We start from the raw sequence: 15,038 nt of genomic DNA on the forward strand, positions 1-15,038 counted from the left end.
GCTAGCTCATGTTTTAAGGTAGTAAGACTCCAAGTTTCTGATGCATTAGTTCATACTGGTATGACCATCTGATTAAATAGTTTTCTCTTTAAATAAAGAGGCATTTGACTTTTCATTATCTCCTTTGTTTTCCAAAAGATCTCCATCCTATGCTTATCCTTCTTTTAATTTCGGTCTCAAACACTTAGTAACTGTCCCAAGTACGTATATTCATTAACAATCTCTAGAGGTACGTCCTTAACCCTTACGTTTTTATGTTCTGCATGTTCATAGAACATTGTCTTAGTCATATATTTCTCCTTTCTCTATTCAAATCTTATATTATCTTTTGCCATTTCTTCCATGATCCACTAAATAGAACTAAGTCACCTGAAAATCTTAAAATGTTAAAATATCTACCATTAATGTTAAATCCTGCATTTTCCCTATCTAAATACTTACAAAGTTCAGCTAGAAATGATGTAAATAATTTAGGAGAGATGGGGGCTCCTTGTCTGACTCCTTTTCTCAATTGGAATTTTCTCACTACATTGATGTAATTTTAGGATTGCTGTACTAACTATACATATCATCACCATCATTATCACTACTACTACTACTACTACAACTACTACTATTATTATTATTATTATCATTATTATTATTATTATTATTGATTGCTAAGCTACAATCCTAGTTGGAAAACCGGGACGCTATAAGCACAGGTGTTCCAACATGGAAAATAGCCCAGTGGGGAAAGGAAAACAAGGATAAATAAAATATTTCAAGAACAAAACATTAAAATAAATATCGCCTATAAAAACTATAAGAACTTTAACAAAACAATAGGAAGAGAAATAAGATAGAATAGTGTATCCGAGTGTACCCTCAAGCAAGGAACTCTAATCCAAGACAGTGGAAGACCATGGTTCAGAGGCTATGGCACTACCCAAGACTAGAGAACAATGGTTTGATTTTAGAGTGTCCTTCTCCTAGAAGAGTTGCTTACTATAGCTAAAGAGTCTCTTCTACCCTTACCAAGAGGAAAGTGGCCAATGAACAATTAAAGTGTAGTAGTTAACCCCTTGGGTGAACAAGAATTGTTTGGTAATCTCAGTATTGTCAGGTGTATGAGGACAGAGAATATGTAAAAAAATAGGCCACACTATTCGGTGTGTGTATAGGCAAAAGGAAAATGAACCGTCACCAGAGAGGAACCAAAGTAGTACTGCTTGGCCAATCAAAGGACTCCATAACTCTCTAGAGGTAGTATCTCAACGGGTGGCTATGCCCTGGCCAACCTACTACTTCAAGTGTTCTAATATATGTATCATCTATTCCTCGTCTTTCAATGGCTTTTATTACAGCTAAAGTTTTGACAGAAGCAAAAGCTTTCTCATAGTCTTTAAATGTCTAAACCTTTTTCAAAGACTTTAAATGCCACACGTAGAGGTTTGTCATACTCAGTTGATTTTTCCCTTAACTGGTTAATTACATGGATTTGGTCTATTGTTTAACATCCGCTTCTAAAACCTGTCGGCTCTCTTGACTGATTAAAGCCTAGTTTTCTCTCCATTTTGCCTAATTTGATCTTTGTAAATATTTCATATATTATTGAAAGTAAACTTATTGGGTGGTAAGTAGGTTGGCCAGGGCACCAGCCGCCCGTTGAGATACTACTGCTAGAGAGTTATGGGGTCCTTTGACTGGCCAGACAGTGCTACATAGGACCCTTCTCTCTGGTTACGGTTCTTTCCCTTTGCCTACATAGACTCCGAATAGTCTGGCCTATTCTTTACAGATTCTCCTCTGACCTCATACACCTGACAACACTGAGATTGCCAAACAATTCTTGTTCACCCAAGGGGTTAACTACTACACTGTAATTGTTCAGTGGCCACTTTCTTCTTGGTAAGGGTCAAAGAGACTCTTCAGCTATGGTAAGCAGCTCTTCTGGGAGAAGGACACTCCAAAATCAAACCATTGTTCTCTAGTCTTGGGTAGTGCCATAGCCTCTGAACCATGGTCTTCCACTGTCTTGGGTTAGAGTTCTCTTGCTTGAGGGTACATTCAGGCGCACTGTTCTATCTAATTTCTCTTCCTATTGTTTTGTTAAAGTTTTGATGGTTTATATAGGAAATATTTATTCTAATGTTGTTACTATAATCAAAATATTTTATTATTCCTTATTTCCTTTCCTCACTGGGCTATTTTCCCTGTTGGGGCCCCTGTGCTTATAGCATTCTGCTTTTCCAACTAGGGTTGTAGCTTAGTATTTAATAATAATAATAATAATAATAATAATCTTTCAGGTCCTTTGTGTCTCCCTTTTTGTGTAATAATATATTTTTTTCTAAGCTAAAGTTATATAGCAGTCTTGCTAACATTTTGTGTAAAGTTCAACGTGATTTTCTACAATGAAATCTATTTTTTTTTTCTTTATTAAATAACTTGTTAGACCATCTTCTGCTTTGTCTCTTTTCATGCCCTTCATTCTACTGTTATTTTCAGTACCAGACCAGCCGTTTCATTATTTCATTCGTCAAAGTTATTTCTTATATCACTAGTGCATAGCATTGTATAGAAAACCTCTGCCATTTTTATCACTCCATCTTTTTTGTTGATAATGTCTCCATTTTCATCTGTTAAAGCCAATATCTGTTGGTACCCTACTCCAAGTCTTCGTTTCATCAACTTGATGCTTCTTCCTTTCTTTAGTGCTTCCTCAAATTTTGTCTGATTGTGTTTACGAATTTCTTGTTTTTAGTTTGTTTATTGCTTTGGATAGTTCTTCTAATTCTATTTCATCTCACTTCGATATCACCTTCATTTCAAATGTTTTCCTTATTAATTTTTTTTTTTTTTCGTGTTTTCTGGTAGTTTTCCTTGATCTTGGTTTCGAACTTTTCCCCCGATCTCTTGTGCTGATTCTAGTACAAATTTTGTTAAATTACTGTGCATTTCTTCTTTATTTGTTTTCATTTCATCACGTAGCAAGAAAAACATATTTTTTATTGCTAAACTGAACGCTATCATACTTTTCTCTTATTACAGGAGTGTTTATTTTCTTTATCAAAATTATTTTTTCTTTCTTTCCTTAGATCTAGACAAGTTTTACGTTTCGCACTTCTATGGTGGCTTGACTTTAATTTGTTTAATAGTGCTACATCTTTAAGTAAATTAACTTTTTCACTGAGAATAAAATCTAATTTGTTTTACTTCTTTATATTTGGACTTCTCCATGTCCAGTTTCTATGTTATTTTTTATTAGAAAAAGGTGTTCATGATTAGTAGATTGTTTTTCGGCAAATTTTACAAGCATGTCTCCTATGATTTCTCTTTTCACAACTCCAAATTTGCCTACAGCTAATTTCCTTCTCTTCTTTTGACCTACTTTACAGAGAAGTCACCCAAAACAAATGCAAATAGAGTCATATGTTCTTTTTTTTTTTTAAAGATATCTCTTGATCTTCAAGAAAAAAAATGTTTTTTTCTTCTTCTTCTGTATTGGACGTTGATGGTGCATATGTTTGAAGGAACTTCATTTTATAATTTTGATTCCGTTTGATAATAAATCCTGGAATTCTATCACTGATACTACATATTTCTTCTGTTACCTGCACGATTTGTAATAATAAGAAAACCCACTTTCATGTTCTATGGCGTAAAATATATGACCCTCTTTTAACTATATATAAGATTCCCCAGTTCTTCTACTTTCACTCAATCCTATTAAATCCCAATTTATATCTTTCTGCTCTTCTAATTTAGTAACACACCAAGATCCTCATCCCTATAAAAAGCTCTTGAAATTGTACGTTGCAAAGTTCAGTTTCCAACGGCTGTCTTTTCTATTCCACACATAAACGAACTAACAAACACACATACAGACACTGAATATATATATATATATATATATATATATATATATATATATATATATATATACACACACATATGTATATATATATATATATATATATATATATATATATATATATATATATATATATATATAATGTGAATATCGTTTTGTTAATTGGACGGCATTTTACCAACCTTGATTTTTTTTTATGAGCATTGCAGTATTCTCAAATCTATGAAGTATTTTTCTGTTTGTGAGGTTCTAATATTCATACCTTATCTCCACAGTTTAGAACCAAAGAAAAATAACATAGTTATCAATTCAAACATTAGATCATTAGATAATTGTCTTCTATAAACTTGAAACAGGATGAAATTAAAAATATAAACGCCGTTAAAAATGTAAAGATGAAATTGAAATTGAAAAACAAATGGTAGATATAATAAATCATAAGTAAAAACACAGTAAGCTTAGAAAACTGATAGCCCTAACTTGATCGATATTGGGAATGAACTTATAGCAACGAATTAACATCGTTAGTATGATTTTGGTTAAATTAATCAAGTAGGTCTACCGGTATTTTATAATAGTCATTGTGTACAAATTGTAATTGGTTACATCAAAATCGTCAAAAAATATGATTTTGTGGTTCCTACGATCAGCTGTCAGATGCCAGGAAATCGCACCTAAGGGTGGTTCTTCGTCATTGATCATTGATTTCTCAAACTTTAGCCACCCCCCCAAAAAAAAAAAGAAAATAGACGCTTCCTCTCTCTCTCTCTCTCTCTCTCTCTCTCTCTCTCTCTCTCTCTCTCTCTCTCTCTCTCTCTCTCTCTCTCTCTCTCTCTCTCTCTAACATGTGAATTAAATATTTCTCATTAAAATTTTGAATTGATAATTTATCAAATTAACACCCAATAGTTACTTCAAAATAGGAAGAAATATAGTACTATCATTAACATTAGACTGCTAAGTCTAAGTACAAAACTAATCGCAAAAGCATTCAAGCCCAAGGGCTACTACAGAAAAAGCAACTCAGTCATGAAAGGAAACAGAGACGTATTATATATGTATCATAAATGAGAAATAATGAATAATTACAAATATAAAAAACACTAGTAATGTTGAATAGATTATTCATATATAAACTATGAATGAGATTTGTGTCAACCTGTTCTACAGAAGCATTTGCAATAAGTTTGAACTTCTGAAGTTCCACCAATTCAAGTACTAGATTAGGAGGATTATTCCACAACCTGTTCACAGCTGGAATGCAACTTTTAGAATACTCTGTAGTACTGAGTCTTATGAGGGAGATACCACGATTTAGAATTAACTGCATACCCAGTACTACATACAGGATGGTACAGTCTGGGAAGATCTGAATGCAAAGGATGGTCAGAATTATCAAACATCTCATGCAAAATGCACAAAGAACAAACAGAAAGACGGTCCAAGAAATTAATATCTATAAGATAAAGAACCTAATATTTCACAAGTTTTTGAGATAGAGTCAACGGCTGAAGACTAGATACTTGAAACAGGGTAGAATGAAAGAACTAAAAAATTTCCTTGGGACAAATTGAACACCAAAAATCTAAAGACTTTCTTAATACGCTAAGTGTTGTGAAATGGAAGAAGAAACCTAAGGACGTGTTTCACAAAAAAAAAAAAAAAAAAAAAAAAAAAAAAAAAAAAAAAAATAAATAAATAAATAAATAAATAAATAAATAAATAAATAAGTTGGCAATCAAGAATCACACCTAGATTTCAAAATCAACTTTAACCATGCAAAGCTGGATGTTGAGGGACTACTGTCCTTGACATACAGCCATACTTTGAGTTTGGTAAAGTTTCAACTTTACCCCCAAATATTTGCACCATGCACTGATTTTAGTTAGATCTCTATCAAGGGATTCAGTAATCACAGGAATCTATATTCGAGAGAGAGAGAGAGAGAGAGAGAGAGAGAGAGAGAGAGAGAGAGAGAGAGAGAGAGAGAGAGAGAGAGAGATATCAGCAGCATCTGCATAAGCAACAAGCTTGTTTCCAAGACCAAATTACATATGTCTTTATAATAAGAAACGTATTGGGGTGAGAACACTTCCCCTACGAACACCAGATATTACATTCCTATACTCCTGATGGTGATCATCAACAATAAATCCTCAAGAGAGGGATTTCGGTACAGAATTGGAGATTGTAAGAAGAGCATCACATGCTCCAAGCCTTTGCGAATGCCAAAATGCAAATTAAGAAACAGATGATTGCTTTCAACATACATATTTAGACATCTAGGTACAAGACGGTCAAAAACTTTGGGTAATAAGAAAGTTATGAAAACTGTAGCACAAACTCCACTCAATACCTTTGGAAGGTTACTTAACCAAAGCAAAATAAGGTGTTTAGAAAACTGGAATATTCATTAAATTTCAAAAGAAATGAGTTATCACAAGACAAGTAGAATTCGAAAGATACGTATACAACATATTTCTTTTTTCTTACTTTGAGATCAATGAATTTCAACCTTAGTGAACTTGTAATCCCTTTCCTTTTAATATTCTATTCTAAAATATTTATGAAACACCCCTGTCTTAATTACATCTACAGAATGATTTCCATTCCTTTAAACAGTCTATTTAAAATGTTATTCTTGACTTTTGCCTCAACCAGACAATGTTCGGTTAACTACCTACCGCTCCTTTCCTTTGGATGTCCTTAAAATTAGATGCCAAAAGCCTATTTTTTTCGTGCCATTCTCTCTTTCTCCCATGCACTCTGAAAACCAAGCACAGTATTTCCCAGGGTCAAGGTTCTAAATCGAAGGCAATGATGAAAGCCTACCACTTTTCAATAAGGAAAAAACTTTCTATTTTTAAAAACGAAAGAAATAAATCAGGTTATACAAATTAAAATTTTTTAACCATGAATCAACGGCTATCAGTTTCAAGAAAACATCCAATAAATCCTGACTTAATGACACCTCCCTTGTACAGTGAGCTTCCATAAACACGAACTTCACCTATCTTGCTCTAATATTCGGGAATCACTGCGTCGCCACTGACAACCTGAGGGGGGCAGGACCAAACACTTTTTTTACGCGTGATAAAAACTGCATGAATCATTCTCGTGAACCTCACTTGGATATACAAATATTAATCTAAATATTAATCTAGATATAAATGGTTACTTTTATTTGAGGGTATATGCACAGATCTGAAGAAAAGATGATCATAAATAATAAATATGATTAAACAAGAACACGATAACCTGCACAAACAATTCATTTCTTCTCTCTCTCTCTCTCTCTCTCTCTCTCTCTCTCTCTCTCTCTCTCTCTCTCTCTCTCTCTCTCTCTCTCTCTCTCTCTCTCTATATATATATATATATATATATATATTTTGCATATATAATTATACACACACACGCGCATATATATATATATATATATATATATATATATATATATATATATATATATATATATATATATATATGTTTTTTCAAAAAGGCCCATAAAAGAAACACAGGAAATATGAATAAATCACACTATATTTCGGTCAATAAACATCGACCCTCTTCAGGAAGTAAAGTTAAAGTGAGAATTACAGTGGAGAGTGACGGTTTATATATGAAAGCAAAAGGGTGTGTTCAATTGTTCTATAGTTGTTATAATTGCTGGAAGGATTAGCCAAATTTAATTACATCCAGGTGCGTGTTCTTATTGTTGAGCCGCTTGGAGGAAGTCTTGACCTCTGATGCATGTCTGGTAGTCGGTCTCCGTGGATTATCTTCTTAATGATAGGGTTGAGAAGAGTATTGTCCACTGTGTCGGGGATTTTCATTCACCTTAGGGATTTAGGGCACCAGATTAACTGGAGTGAGTCGTCTTTGCTTTTTAAGAGTACCTGTCCGTACAGAAGGAAAATCCTGGAATCAGCCATCATAAATCAATCAAACACAATGAACCTATGTGGGGGCCAATGGAAAGCTGACACAGTGGACAATACTCTTCTCAACCCTATCATTAAGAAGATAATCCACGGAGACCGACCACCAGACATGCATCAGAGGTCAAGACTTCCTCCAAGCGGCTCAACAATAAGAACACGCACCTGGATGTAATTAAATTTGGCTAATCCTTCCAGCAATTATAACAACTATAGAACAATTGAACACACCCTTTTGCTTTCATATATAAACCGTCACTCTCCACTGTAATTCTCACTTTAACTTTACTTCCTGAAGAGGGTCGATGTTTATTGACCGAAATATAGTGTGATTTATTCATATTTCCTGTGTTTCTTTTATGGGCCTTTTTGAAAAAACATGTTAAACTGTTCGATTACAGTTATAAATAAGACATATATATATATGTATGTATATATATACATATATATATATATATATATATATATATATATATATATATATATATATATATATATATATATATATATATATATATATATATACAGACTTTAGTCTAACTGCCTTTCTATTCAACATAATATGATCATTGTAAATATCTTATATATTATCGACGGTAACCTTATTGGGCGATAATTTTTCAGGTCTTTTGTGTCTCCCTTTTTGTGAATCATTACAATAATAAAATTTCTCCAAGCTGTATAGATAGAGCATTTTTCGAGACATTTGGTGCAAAGTTCAGCGAGTTTTTCTACTATGAAATCTCCTCCATATATTATTAAATCAGTTATTAAGCCATTTTCTGCTGCTTTGTCTCTTTCCATACCTTTTAATGCTTTCTTTACTTCTCCTAATGTTACGTTTGGTACCACCTTGGGTGTTTCATTATTTCTATTGGCAAAGCTATTTATTATACCACTATTGTATAATATTGTATAAAAATCCTCTGCAATTTTTATCACTCCATCTCTATTGTTAATATTTCCATTTTCATCCTTTAAAGCAAACATTTCTTGGCGTCCTGTTCTAAGTCTTCTTCTCATCAATTTGATGCTTCTTCCTTTCTTTAGTGTTTTCCCAACTTCTGTCTGATTGTGTTTACGAATGTCTTGGGTTTTAGTTTGTTTGTTGTTTTGGACAATTCTACTAATTCTATTTCATCTCTTGGATTTCAACCCCATTCCCAATCTTTTCTTTACTAGGTTTTTGGTCTTTTCAGATAGTTTTCTTTATTCTTGTTTAGGAACTTTTCCACCTATCTCTTGTGCTCATTCCAATACAAATTTTGTTGAATTACTGTTCATTTCTTCTTTATTTGCTTCCATTCCATCATGTAGCTGGGAGTATCTATTTTGTATTGCTAAACTAAACTCGTCAGATTTTTCTCTTATTAGAGGAATTTTTCTTTTTCGTTCTTTAAATTAGTTTTCCTCCTTTTTCCTTAGTTCTAAGCAAATTTTCCTTCTTACCAGTCCATGGTCGCTTGACTGTTACTTGTTACATCTTTAACTTAATTCACTTTTTCATTGAGAATAAAATCTACTCAATTTTCCGTTTCTCTATTTGGGCTTCTTTATATCAAATTTCTATATTCCTTTTTATAAAAAAAAAAAAAAATTTTCATGATTTTCATATTGTTTCTTACGGCAAATTCTACAAGTATGTGCCCTCTTGTCATTCCTTGTGACTACTCCAAATTTGCTTACTGCCGATTCTCCTCTCTTCTTTTGACCAACTTCAGCATTGAAATCACCCAAACAAATGTAAATTGACTCTTATGTTTTTTATCATAGATATATCTAGATCTTCATAAAGAGTTCCTAATCCTTCCTCTGTACGGGATGTTGCTGGTGCATACATTTGAATGATCTTCAGTTTATACTTCTTATTTAGTTTGATGATTAATCCTACATTTCTATCACTCGTACTACATAATTCTCCTATGTTTGCTGCAAGATTCTTATGAAAAAACCTACTCTATATTTCATTCGTTCCTGTCATGCACAATCAATCTTATTATATCACAATTTATTTATATCAGCTTTTCTAGTAACAAAGCAAGACCTTCTGTAGACAGGGTCCTGACGTTATATGTTACAAGGTTCAGTTTACAAAGGTGGCCAGCACTAGAGAAGAGATTTGTAGCACCCAGTGTAATGGGATGAAACTGCCTGCCACCTTGGGCAGTTGTTCCACTGCTGCTTGGGACTAGGGGTAGAGACGTTTTATTCATGTTGTGTTTTCATCACAATGTTTGAGATTTTGGTTTGATTGCTCAGAGCAAACCAGCCTAGTATGGGTGTACCTGACTAGAGAGCTTTGCTGATCATGATGATGCACAAACCCGTACACCTTATTAAGGTATAAAAATGTAAAAAAGATTTACATAAGTCCTTGTTCATATCTCGTACGGATTATATAGCACTCTTAAACAGGTTATGTAAGACTCCGTAGCAAAATATGTGAAATAAAAAGTTAATTCTTAAAAATAACATAAATTCACATATACTGACTTGAATGAAGAATACAATGAAATTAACGACAAAAGTCTTACGTAATTTACATAAACTTACACCTACATGAGAGGAACTAATCTTAAAAGCTGGCTATTCGCCTCTTCAATGCACATATGAAAACATAAATGAAATACATTAATAAATTATTTACTCTACACAAGACCAGCTTCGTAAGAATATATATATATATATATATATATAAAATATATATATATATATATATATATATAAATTATATATATGTATGTATATCTATATATAGATAGATATTTTTCCATTCCAATATTTAATATATGAAGTAGCTTGATGTAAAAGGAAAAGGAAAAATGTAGGTAAAAAGTTCTTTTATCTGAAACATTAATGTCTGCATTTATCACAATTTCTTCATCATTTATCATACAACGCTATGAGATGCAACCCAAGGGTAATATGGACAGGAAAATGAAAAACAAAAATGAATATACAGTATATAACAACAACTTGCGTTAATGGAGAGGAAGATATTTTTTGTCAACTTTCCTGTAGATTGGGGTTAATAGGGAGAAACATAATGCTTTCAAGGTTCTCATGTTTTTCAATAACCACCTAGAAATAAATAAATATTTAAGGAGGTTAAACATATCAGGGATTACGGCCTATGAAACCATCCCACCTTTATGGCCTTAATCCTTCTTAAATTTCGACACAATTCATTCTGTCTCACTGGCCAGTTTCATTTGGGTGGACTATAGAATGTCATGTATATAACATACCCAGAAAGGAAGGTCCCTTAAGATGCCATCCATAAGTTGTTGAAATGTGGCCCCTGCATTACGAAGGCCAAAATAGGAGTCATTAAAAGTTTATGTGCTGGAAGGGGGGGGGGGTGATGGTGGACTTTGGATGTCTTCTGGGTTCATGGGCACCTAATAATACTGCTTCAGGAGGTTGAGGGTCAGAAATACTTCAGCTCTGTAAAGGTAGTTGATGATGTCAGTGATGTTGGGGAGGGGTAGAGGTCTGGTTCTATCTACATGTTACAATTCCCACAAGGTCAAAAGGATCCATCCTTTGTCTGGACGATGTGTAGGGGTGATGACCATGGGCTCACACTGAAACCTTTAAACAAAAGTCCATTTGTCTTGATTTTCGCAAATGTGTATTTAGCAGTTATTAAACAGTGGGATGCCAAACCTCTGAATCTTGCAAACAATGGGTGCCCCCGTCATGTTGATATGATGAAAAATACCATGGGCATCTGGCGTAGTTCTGAATGGAAGACACCGGGATACAAAGTGAGGAGGTGGAGGTGGACATAAGCATCCGCCTGTGTGCTGATGTGGATATCGAGGTTGGAGGAAGCAGGTGGTACAGGTGTGGGCAATTATGACCTAAGACCGACTAAGCATCAGTGGGTAGCAGATCTGTCGGCAGTCATCAGCAAGCTTAGAATAACAGGATCACGCCCTTTAGAGGGAACATGGAAGATGGGGACAATAGGCACTAGGGACCCATTCTTTTATTCTTAATGTCTATCTACTATCTGTCAATCTCCTTATATGTCCTGCCCATGCCATCACTTTTTCTTATATGTTATTAAAATATCCTCTACTTTAGTTGGCTCTCATGAATTATGTGAAAAGAAGATAGTCAATGGGAAGGCCACTGGCACAGGAAATGGCCAACTTATACATTTTTTGACCATTGACATTTAGTAGAACATTTCTTTGCAGCAGTCCCACATCTGGAGTAGTAATAGTACAACTGAGGCCAAAGGGTGTGATTCAGGGCCTGTTGAGGGTAATGGTTGGGGTGTGGGCATGGATGGATGGTGGGCATCTTCATTACTAGCCTGGCATGTCACAAGGTTGGCGTCGATGTCCTACAGCATTTACCTTAGCTTCAGTCAGTATTGAATGGTTCTCCCTTCTATCTGGTGTGAAGATGTTGATGTAGTTCTTGATGATGGGAAAGTGGCTGTCTATAAGTGCATCAACTCTTGTCATCAGGTCTTTTATGGGCAAGGTGTTGCGCCAAAAGGATATGAGGGTTCAATTCAAGAACCGTATGTAGCATACTGAAGGCAGAAAATACTGATAATTTCTCTGAGGGACATTAATGCCTTTTGATCCCCCAATGGTTGTTAAGAGACCTGAAAATTGTGGCTTCATGGGCAGCTGACAACGGTGAGTACTTCCCAAAAGGAGATATGATTTGAGGTCCTCATAATGTATAGAACATACCTTTGCTCACAATACCAATCGGAGATTTCTGGGAAGGTACTGTTAGGGATCGCAGTGGGGATGTAGTCTGCTTTGCAGCTTGAGCGGGTCAGGCCCTTGATGCGGAACTGAACCTCGACATGCTGAACTCAGGCAAACACATTTCTAAAAGAGAAGAGTAAGAGTTTCACTTTGACAACATGGACAGATGTGTAATAGTGGTGGACATCATCAGAGGATATGGCAAATAAAGCAGTGAGTTGGGAGGTAGACTGGGTGTTCGAGGCACTCCAAAGGTTATCAATGAGAGGCCCATAAGAGATGTATGTACAAAATGTGAGGTACTTATATGCCCCAAAGGATCACATAAGAGTTGAAATTGTATGAGTACATTCAATGGCTTTTGTTGTTTAGGTTTAGTGTGGCTTGTAGTTTGAAAGCTCTTACAGTTCCAATATGGTAATGAAAGTAGGGTCAAAATTAGCATGCGATATATTCAGCGACTTTTATCGTTTAGGTTGACTGTAGTACGGTGACTGTTATTATGCATGCTGCATGGAAGAAGGAGAGAGAGAGCATTCTTTATTTGTATGTGCATTATTTGTTGCACGTGTTTTAGAGCTTTGCCCTCATGACCATCTCAGCCTTACCTTTAAAAACGCTCACTTTCTATTTATCATAGAAAAGTCATAATTCCATTTTATCAATGCGATATATTGCAAAAATATTTCATCAACACAGCATACCGAAAAAAATACAAGTAATAACTACAGCAAGAAAGATATAGAAATAGTGAAGTTCTTTTTATTCAACTAAAGCTTTTCCCGTTATGCAGGGTCGCTACATTTCTTGAAAACCGCTTCCAATTTTTTCTGTCTCCAATGTCCTCCACTGTGAGATCTTCCTCTCCCATATCTGCTGTTACACACTCCATCCACCTTCTCTTTGGTCTTCCCCTCCTCCATGGAACATCCATCTCGACCAACCTCCTCCCAACATACTCCTGGTCTCTCCCCATTACATTCCCAAACCAGTGGAGTCTCTTTTCTTGGATTTTCTTTGACACCTCGGTAACCTTAGTTGTTCCCCTTACCAAATCATTCCTAACCATATCCAGTCTCGTAATCCAACACATCCATCGTAGCATTCTCATTTCTGTAACGTAACATCCATTTTCTTCTCAAAGATCTTTTTCATGGGCCAGGTCTCAGCACCATATGTCATAGCAGGTCTCACTACAGTTTTATATACCTTTCACTTTAAATTTAAGTTTATCCTTCGATCGCACAACGCTCCCGATACTCCTTTCCATTTTTTATCCAGGTTGGATTCTACTGTTCACTTCCATTTGGAGCTCTGCTGTTTCCTCAACATATGAACCTAGGTACTTGAATTTTTCTGTCCTCTTTACTATTTTTCCCAGCAAATGTATGTCATTCAATTGGTTTTGCACGTTGCAACACATATACTCTGTTTTTGTTCTACTCATCTCTAGCCATCTGCTCTCCAATTCCTCTCTCCAGCTTCCCCTCCAATCCTCCTCTGGTTTCATCACACAGAACTATATCGTCTGCAAACAACATAGTCCATGGTGAATGTTCCCTCACTCTCTCAGTAATTACATCCATTACTATATTAAACAAGTAGGGGCTTAATGACGAACCCCTGGTGTAACCCAACTCCTACTTCAAATGTCTCAATCATACCAACATTAGTTCTTATTTGTCTGCCTGCTCCATACATATTTCTGATCAGTCTAACATATTTCTCTAGTGGTCCCCTCCCTCTCAGACATCTCCATATCATTCTCTATGTCAATAAATACTATATGTAATTCCTTTTGACCTCTATATTTTTCCATCGACTACCTTGGTGCAAACATTGCATCCATTGCACTTCTGCCTGGCATAAATCCAAACTGCTCTTCTCATATCTCGGTTTCTTCCCTTATCCTACACTCTATAATCCTTTCCCAAAGCTTCATAGTAAGTGGGAGGAGTTTGATTGCCCTATAATTATTAGGACTTTGTACATCCCCTCTTCTTTGAACATGGGTATCAACAAACAATTTCTCCACATTCTGGGCATATTTTCTTTCCAGATCTTTTTCATCAGATCCCACAGCATATCCACTCCAAATTCCCCCAAGCATTCCCAGATTTCCACAGGGATCTCAGCAGGTTCCATAGATTTTCCATTTTTCATCTTGCTGAGGGTAATTTTAATTTCTTCTCTATCTATATCTTTTACCATTCTTAAATTTGGATTTCCATTGGCAATTATAGATCTTGGATTTTCTTCATTTAGCAGTCTTTCCAAATACTTCTTCCACCTACCCTTTATATCACTTGAGCTACACATTACCATTCCATCCTCACTCTTTATATGCTTAAAGTGGGCAATATCGTTAGTTGCTTTATTTCTTCCTTCAGCAATCTTGTAAATATTCTTTTGACCCTCCTTTGTGTCCAAATCTTCATATACATTATCCAATGCTTGTTCTTTCAGCTTCCGACCTCTTATTTTTGGAATAATTTCTTGCCTACC

The 15,038-nt window shown here is 35.0% G+C and overlaps 2 long non-coding RNA genes across 3 annotated transcripts in view; one reads left to right on the plus strand and one right to left on the minus strand.

Annotated features, from left to right (window-relative positions):
* Nucleotides 1-15,038, plus strand: part of LOC137627736 (uncharacterized) — a 120,005-nt gene that overhangs the window by 84,335 nt on the left and 20,632 nt on the right. The gene's annotated exons all lie outside the window — the stretch shown is intronic.
* LOC137627730 (uncharacterized) overlaps nt 10,731-15,038 on the minus strand; it is a 281,697-nt gene continuing 277,389 nt past the window's right edge. The window contains exon 4 of the long non-coding RNA XR_011041210.1: nt 10,731-12,656. This is a non-coding gene — a long non-coding RNA (uncharacterized lncRNA). The remainder of the gene's footprint in view (nt 12,657-15,038) is intronic.

The sequence above is a fragment of the Palaemon carinicauda genome, chromosome 2 (genome assembly GCF_036898095.1).
Source record: "Palaemon carinicauda isolate YSFRI2023 chromosome 2, ASM3689809v2, whole genome shotgun sequence".
NCBI lineage: Eukaryota > Metazoa > Arthropoda > Malacostraca > Decapoda > Palaemonidae > Palaemon > Palaemon carinicauda.